Below are 9,080 nucleotides of genomic sequence, written 5' to 3'. Positions count from 1 at the left end.
TAAAATCTAAGGCCATACTAAGTAAAATTACATAATTCAAAAATTACATAAATTAAAATTATGACAATCATAAAGAAAATGCAGCATTATAATATGTATGAACATGCTCAATTTTATGCTAAATCGCCTTTAATTAGCCAATATCGTATATTACTCGGTTTTTACGGATTTGCGTGATTTCAACATTTTATAATCACAAAAATACATAAACTCATATTTATGCATAAGTTAATTACCCTAACCTCTTAGGACTCAAAATTTAGTCTTCACTAATTATTTGACCATAATTAACCCATATTTTATAAAATTGTTCATAAATGGACCAAAAATTACAAAAATAAGCTATTAAATTTCAAATAAATCACAAAATTTCAAATAAATTCAAAATTTGAAATTTAAATTCATGATCATTCTGGAAAAATTCCATGACACTCATAATATTCAAAATCTTAGGTTAAAAATTTCGAAATTTTTTCGGAAAAACAATGTTGCGGTTTATCGATTTTTAATAAAATAATCATAAAAACAAGGAAAAATTATTCTCACTAACTTTTCAATTTTAGATCTGAAAAAGATAATAAAATGTAACATTATACGTTTTTCCTAAGTCATAGATTATGTTTTATTAATTTTCCACTAATAATGTCACTATTTATGCTATTTTTCTTCAAAAATCCATAAATCATGCAAAAAGACTTCTTTATAGCCAATTATTTTACACACATCTTGTAAAATTGCATGTGACAACATATTAATTTTCTATGACCAGATTCGAAATTTAACTCATATTAACCTATTTTTCACTTAAATCCGTATTTAACAATGAAAAATTCATTTTTCGAGCATAACAAGTCCAAAAATTATGAAAATTTACAGGTTATCTCAAAATAATATATGTGACAACATATCCAAAAATCAATGGAAAATTCGAAGCATAGCTAATTTTAGACCAAAAATGACATTTTTACTCATAAAATCACATTTAAATGTCATTATAGTGAAATATGAACAATAAAAATCCGTAAAATTAACCAAAATATCCTAAAACATTTTAGGACCAGAAATATTAACATGCATGGAATAATTTCGTGATATATCATAATAACACAAATTTTACAAGTTTTATTTGTTATTCTTAAAACTCGGAAAAACTTTTAACCAATTTGCATGCAAACAACCGTGGCTCATGCTACCGATTGAAAGAAATGTAGATTCATATACATACTAACAGAATCATATATGTTATAAATTAATTTGTCATAAAATTAAAACGGATTTTATGCATGCAAACAATATAATGAAATAGAGAAGAAATCATATCCTTACATTGAATTTACAGTTCAAATGGGCACAAAAGAAATCTCCTTTTCTTTTTTTCTTGAGCTTTCCTTTAATGGAAGAACAAGATCCAAGTGTAGGATCTCTCCTTAGGATTTATACCCAAAGCTTAACTCTTAATCTAATTAATATTATAAGATCTAGTATAATATTAATCTTGTGAAAAATTTAACCAAAAATATTTTGGCTTTGCTCCTAAAACCGGGTAGGAGAATAGATGAGGAAGGATGTAATTTTTATCTCTCTAAAAATTATATTATCAAGTAAGAATGAATAATTATCTAACCACACACTACATATGGTGAATGATAAAGATAATAAGCAAAAGAACTCCTTGTTCTTTCCTAGGGAGAACCGGGTAGGGTGGAGGGAAATGGCCTATGCATGGCCTTTGTGCTCTTACATTGAAGGCACTAGGTATGCATGCCTATATTAGAGTAATTATCATTATGCTTACCACTAACTTAAACAAACACAATATTTGTTTAAACAACCTCCCATTTTTGGCACATATGATAATATGAGATCCATATTATTTTTGTCAAATGTCAATATGTCACATGTCATATGTGACATAAATTTGTTATGTAATTTTTAACATGTTAAAAATCAACGTATTGATAAAAATACGTCACATACAAAAATCGACTTAGTAATTTCATAATTACTTGTGCCAAAATATTTTACCAATTTATAAATCGTATTTATAATAATTCATTCAAATTTAATTGTTTCTGTAAACAATAATTTCATCCGAGTAATGATACAATTCGATTACTCAGACCGTATCTCATTTAATCACATTTCAATTTGATACGTAAATTTTACTTCCAAAATCGTCCGTCAATTTTTCAAGTAATTTAATTAACTCGTAACATTATACGATTAATTAAATGATCAATTAAGAGTATTGCCCTATAGGTATGACCTAGGGGGTCAACTGATCACCACCGTCACACGACAGTAATGTCAAACTCTAGTCAGCCAATCATTACCGATATATGTTGACCAGTTGACAGTAACAATATTACTTCCCAATTGTACTCTTTATAATGAGACTTAAACATGTGATCATCATGATCAACAGTCGTGATCGCATTATTGTCGGAGGACACATATTCCAACAGTGAAGGCGATAGTCTCAAGCTTCCGGATCGACTTATTCTTTGTGAGGATGTCTTTCATGTATTTCGCATAGGCCGGCACGTGATTGATTAATTACGTGAAAGGAATTGAGACTTTCTAATTCTTCACAATTTCCATAAATTTTCCAAGTTGGTCATCAAATTTGGGCTTGGCTTGACGACTTGGAAAAGGAAGTCTAATCACAATGGGTTCCTTCTCCTTGACCTTGTCTTCATTTTTCTTTGAGATTTCTTCTTTTGATGGTTCTCCATCCATGGAGTTTTGCACAATTTCTTCCTTGTCACTAGCTTCCACAACTTCATCCTCAACTTGCTTCTTCGGTGCTTCATACCTTGTACCACTTCTCAAGTGAATGGCACTAACCTTTTCATGTCTTGGGGGATTACATTGAGGTGGTAATTTCCCCTTTTGTCTTTGTGAGCTTGAAGATGCTAGTTGAGTCAATTGGGTTTCCAACATTTTGGTGTGAGCTAGGATGTTGTTGATGGTGGTTTCCTTTGCTTGACTATCCTTTTGCATTTGAGTGAAAAATTCTTGTTGATTCTTTTGCATTTGAAGGACCGCTTTTTGAACATCAAAACCTTGGTCATTTTGTTGATTGTATGGAGATTGATTTTGGTAACCTTGGTTTTGGTTGTAAAAGGGTCTTTAATTTTGGTTTCTCATGGGAGGTGGGGTGTATGTTGTTTGAGGGTTTTGAACATTTTGGCTTTTGTATGAGAGATTTGGATGGAATTTGGTGTTTTCATTGTAATAGTTGGAATAAGGGGTACCACTCTTGTATGCTTGGAAAGCATTCACTTGTTCATTTGTTCCCCTGCATTCACTTTGGTCATGTCCCAAAGTTCCACAATTCTCACATATCCCACTAGGGATTGATGAAGATGCCGTCACGGCATTAACATGATGTTTTGGTGATTTTGAGGCTTCTTCAAGTCTAGCCATAGCCTTTTCAAAGTTCAAATTGATGGTATCAATGTGAGCACTAAGTTGAGCACCCAATTGAGTAACGTTGTCCACTTCATGCTTTCCTCCTCTAGTAGCCTTGCGAGGTCTACTATATTGTGAGTTATGGACCGTCATTTCCTCAATTTTGTTCCAAGTTTGATTGGCATCAACTTCGGTGAACATTCCATTTGATCCCATGTTGAGAATGTTCCTTGAATCTTCATATAGACCGTTCCAAATATGTTGTACCAAGAACCACTCGCTAAGTCCATGGTGAGGACATGAGCGACAAATTCCTTTGAACCGCTCCCAATCTTCATACAAAGATTCTTCATCCCTTTGCTTAAAACCCGTAATTTGAGCTCTTAGCATGTTAGTCTTTTCCGGTGGATAGAACTTTTTGTAGAAAGCTAGAGCCAACTTTTTCCAAGAATCAATTCCGAGAGTGGCTTTATCGAGGCCCTTCAACCATTGTTTCGCGGTGCCAATTAGAGAAAAAGGAAATAAGACCCATCGAATTTGGTCTTGAGTTACACCGGTTTGAGAAATGCGGATTTGGAAATAAAATTTCCGGTTAGATGTTGTGGTGTGGGAGTACCATTGGGTAGGTTCTCCTCGGTGGGTACGGAATGTGATGAAAATTTAGGCATTGTGGGTTGATTTTGTGTTGTATTTTGTGTTGGGTTCTCCTCACCTTCTCTTGCAAAAGGGTTGATGAACTCAATAGTTGGTTGAATATCTACAACCTCACCAATACCTCTCAAATTTGTCCTAGCAAGTCTTCTATTGCTTGTCAAAGTTCTTTCAATTTCACGATCAAAAGGTACCAAGTCACCTTGTGACCTTCTAGACATCCAAAATATCAAACAACTCGAAAACAATTAGAACAAACCTTGAGGAGTTTTAATTCCCCAAGGCAAAGAAAGACACACTAATAACAATATAAGAAAATCTAAATCAAGTTAACACCGTCCCCGGCAATGGCGGCATTTTTGGTCGGACTAAAATCTTTTCGGTAACTTGTCGTTAGTAGCATTAGACCAAAACACAATTTATAGCTTCAAACAACTCTACAATTAGTAAAGAGGCAAGTAAAGGTCTGATCCCAAGGGACGGGAATTGAGATGAGATTTCTATTGCAACTAGCGGTGTCTTAAGGGTGTCACAAATTGGGTTGATGTAGAAGGTCACTAAACTAAATAGCAATAAAAGTAAACAAGCAAGATGAATTAAAAAGGGTTGTAAACAATTGATAAAAAGCCCTAGGGTATCTTGGGGTCATAGGGGATTCATGGCAATTGATCATACAAACATGTTCTCAAATTATAAGCAAGCAATTATGGTTGTGATGGATTGAGTTGGGTTATATCTTACAATCCTAGGAAAGTTTGGGTCCTCCAGCCGAATCGATTAGATTGTACAACACCTACAAGTCGACTTAGTCTTCCCTACTCAACAACATGCATGGTGTAATGAGACTCGAGTTGGTTTATGTCTTACAAGTCTCATTGAAAAGATAGGTGATGGGTAAAAAATGCAAGGATTGATAGGCTCGCATTTCATCAAACATAACATGTGCATGAGTTGAGATCATAACAAGCAAGCAAATAAACCATGAAAGCATATTAATTTAAGCATGAATCATTCCCCATATTGGTTTCCCCTAATTACCCATTAACCCTAGCTATGGAACTACTCACTCATTATCATGTTGAACATGCTAGCAAGGTTGTCAATCATACAAACAAAGTGAATCATGATGAATAAATGAAAGTAATTAGCAATAAATAAAAAGGATTAAGAGAATTATACCTACTAATGATTCCAATAATAAAGAAAAGAATAAAAGAAGTACTTGATGCTTGATTGAGAGGTTGTCAATCTCCCAATAATAACCCAAATAATCTTCAATTACCCAAAATAAAGGATGAACAAAAGAGAGATTAAGGAAATAAAACTTGTATTAAAACTTTATTAATTGTTGATTATAAAATTAAAGAGAGATTTAATTGATATTAACTACACTAGAGATTGCTAAGAAGAACATGCTTTTCTAATTAGACTAATGGGGTATTTATAGTCGGGATTAGGTGTAGGAATTAGGGTTAACTAAGTGCTTAAATGACGATTAAGTCCCTACTAAAGGAAACGCCGGTATTTTTGGAAGGATGGGCATCTTTCTTGAAGCTTGAAGAAGACAAAGTTGTGCTGCCTTGGAATCCGTGCGTCTTTAGCACGGGACGGCCGGATGCGAGGGTCTCTGCCCGGGCGTCTTGGGGAGAAGACGGGCGTCTTCTGGGGTTGCTGCCCGGGCGTCTTGGAGTAAAGACGCACGGATTGTGAAGGTGGAGGACGGGCGTCTTCAGGACAATCCGCACGGATTGCTGGACATTCACATTTCTTCTTCTTTTCTTCCCTTTTCTTCATAAAATCCTTGGGGATTTCCTCAGGGATGCAAGGATCTTTTCTCATCATTGCCCATCTACTATAGTATGTACAAAGGCCTTCAAATCTTGTCTCTCCTTGATTCTTGGTCATTGAATTCAATCAATTTAGTCTCGTTTTGCCATGAAAATGCAAGGTCTGCACGCCTTTCCTACCAAGGACACAAAACCTCAAAGAATATGCAAAACAAAGAACTAAAGACAATAAATGACCCTAATATGCACTAAAAAGCATGGGAACAAGGCTAATTCGGGGACTAAATATGCTCTAATTATGGTCACATCAAGCTTGACATTATGCCTCCACACCATCGTATCAACTGAAGAACGGCAACTCTTCGCAACGTCATGGCCTCCACCTTTGGCTTCCTCGTGCGCTTTCTTCTTATACGACATAGCCTCGTCCAAACCTCCACCCGGGTCATCAATTCTTACCGTTCCAGTCTCGAAATTCAACGTACCATGCCCGCCTCCTTGGTCTTTCAAGCTGTCAAGTCTTGTAGAAGAAGTAACAAAGAGATATGCCTCCAACTTGCTCCCAAACTGGGGCGGAGGTGTCAAATTAACAGCAATATGTGATGCAACAGAAGGATTAGAAGGAACCCTATCGGGTTCTTCAGAAGGGATAACATTACAGGGCATGACTTGCATATGTGCCCTGCGTATACTAGACTGGGTAAAAACAAAGTCCTCCCCTCCTACTTGAAAGGTAAGTGTCCTAGCCCCGACCTCTACAATTTCACCAGTAGTGTGCAAAAATGGTCTTCCTAAGATAATAGGGGTATGGGTGTCCTCGGGTATGTCTAAAACAACAAAGTCGATGGGAATAAAGAAACTCCCGATCCTAACAGGTACATCTTCTAAAACTCCTAAAGGTTGTAATAAAGAACGGTCGGCCATCTCAACTGTCATCCTAGTACACTGAAACTTGGTCAAACCTAATCTCTTAGCAATAGATAAAGGCAAGACAATTACACTAGCACCTAAGTCACATAAAGCATTGTCGATCAGGTGGATCCCTATATGACATGGTATAGAAAAACTACACGGGTAGGAAAGCTTAGGAGGGGTCCTATTCTGAAGAAGTGCGCTGCACTCTTCAGTCAAGGCCACCATCTCAATATTATTAATATCTCTCTTATGCCATAAAATTTTCTTCATAAAAGAAGCGTAAGAAGGTACCTGGGCAATTAGCTCATTGAAAGGTTTAGCGATGTCAAGAATCCGCAAAAGGTCTTTAAATGTGCTATGCGGCGGCAAGGGACAAGGAAAAGGAACTCTAATCGGATAAGATTGGTTCTTAAGTTCCTCCTTATTGTCCTCCGCAATAGGCGTAGAAGGCGTAACATCATACTGCGTAGAACATAAATTCGATCGATTAAGTAAATCACTCGATCGAATTATTTCATCACACAAAACGTTCGTTCGAACACTAAAGTCTGTTCGATCGAGTTGTTCTTCTCCAGCAATGGTCGATCGAGTAAGTCTTCCTCTAGATTGCTAGATCGAACACCAATATATGGGCGATCGAATTTCTCTGTCTAGACAGCACTTGAATTGCCAAAAGACACTTCTCTTGAATAGTAACTTTAGTATCTGAGTCATAAATATCAGCATCATCAATAGGCAACTCAGCTCCTTCATAGGGAGGACCTCTCCCGGTATGAATAGCATATACCGTCTCAGGTTGCCTAAAAGTTCGCTTGATAGTTACTTGAGCCAACTGAGTCTCAAGTCTCTTGATAATTGCATATTTAGCTTGCAAAATATCTTGCGCTTGTAGTACAAGTGTCTTCACTACAGATGTAAATTCAGCAATCTCTTCATTCTTTTTAGTAGCGGGAGGGGTTTGTTGTTGCGGCGGCCAAAAAATGGAGGCTTTTGATAGCCTTGTTGCTGAAACAGATGTGGCGGCACATATGTTTGTTGTTGCGAAGGTGGGGTAAAGTTTAGGTAAGCCCCACTGTAGTTGCCATTGGAATGACAACCTCGTCTACACTGCTTAAACACATAGACTTCGTCATTCTCCGCCATACAAACAGTGGCATTGTGCCTTTCATCACCACATCTCTCACAGTAGACCACCTGTTACGCCATAGTATGGAACTGAGGTGGACCACCCCAAGATTGTATACTCTTCAGCTTGTCATATCTTGCATTCTAAGCTTCAAATTGTGCTATAATTCAAGAGACGTCAGACATTTGGTAGAAGAATCAAAGGTACTCAAGCCGTCCTATTGACGCTTTCCTCCAAAAATCCTGTCTAATTAGGACCTAAAAAACCTATCAGAAAAAAACTAGAAGAAAAGATAAAAACTGCCTCACGGAATAAATTCCTTGAGGCTAAAGACAAACAAAAATAAAGCAAGTAAAAAGCGCCGCCTCCCCGGAAACGGCGCCAAAATTTGATGAGGGTTGTCGCAAACCTTTCAAAGATAAACCCGAGGGGTCTCTAACTAATGCAGCTAGGGAAGTCAGGGTCGAATCTACAAGGAGGCTATGTTGCTATCTACTTGCTAATCTAAGTCTGTTGGTGTCACAAATGGGGGTTTAGATATGATAACTAAACTAAACAGCGAAAATTAAAAGAGTCTAATAGAAAAGAGAAAGGGACTAGGATACCGGTTCGTCAATGAATGCCAGATAATTGCAGCTAAGGTCACAGATCAATCAAATATATCAGTCTAAGGGGCAGTGAATACGTCCTTTCGGTCCCCTATTTGCCCTAAAATACTACTAACTTAACTTTCGCCCTCATTAGAGTACCCTAAAGAAAGTAGCGGGTCTCACTCCTTCCAATCTTTCGATCTAGGTCGGGGTTTGCCAAAGACAACTAGAACAATTATGCTCATTAACCGTCTAATCATCATCAAATGCTACTTATCACAACAAAGACATGATACTACAAACATATCTGTAAACCTAATTAGCAGCTATCATCAATTCATCGATTCCCCTAAATCCTAGCGAGGGAATTAGCTATGCATAATAAAATTAACGAAACTTATAACAACTATAGCAATAATCAATAATAACATAATAATAAGAGAGAAGAAATGAAATAACATAAACTAAATTAACAACGAGATTAAAGGAAGAGAAATTAAGGGAATAAGAGAATTAGAGATGCAAAGGGATAAAGAATTAATACTAGAATTAAGAGAAGGGAAGAGAAATTACAGAGTTTAAGATCCGGAAAATAGG

The 9,080-nt window shown here is 36.4% G+C and overlaps 1 non-coding gene across 1 annotated transcript; it reads left to right on the top strand.

Moving 5' to 3' along the window:
• The first annotated feature begins 3,697 nt into the window (after positions 1–3,697).
• LOC141634856 (small nucleolar RNA R71) lies at positions 3,698–3,804 on the top strand. Its single transcript, XR_012539574.1, has one exon. It is a non-coding gene; the product is annotated as a small nucleolar RNA R71 (small nucleolar RNA).
• The last annotated feature ends 5,276 nt before the right edge of the window (positions 3,805–9,080 follow it).

The sequence above is a fragment of the Silene latifolia genome, chromosome Y (assembly GCF_048544455.1).
Source record: "Silene latifolia isolate original U9 population chromosome Y, ASM4854445v1, whole genome shotgun sequence".
In the NCBI taxonomy this organism is placed as follows: domain Eukaryota; kingdom Viridiplantae; phylum Streptophyta; class Magnoliopsida; order Caryophyllales; family Caryophyllaceae; genus Silene; species Silene latifolia.
This window is presented reverse-complemented; position numbering and strand designations above follow the sequence as displayed.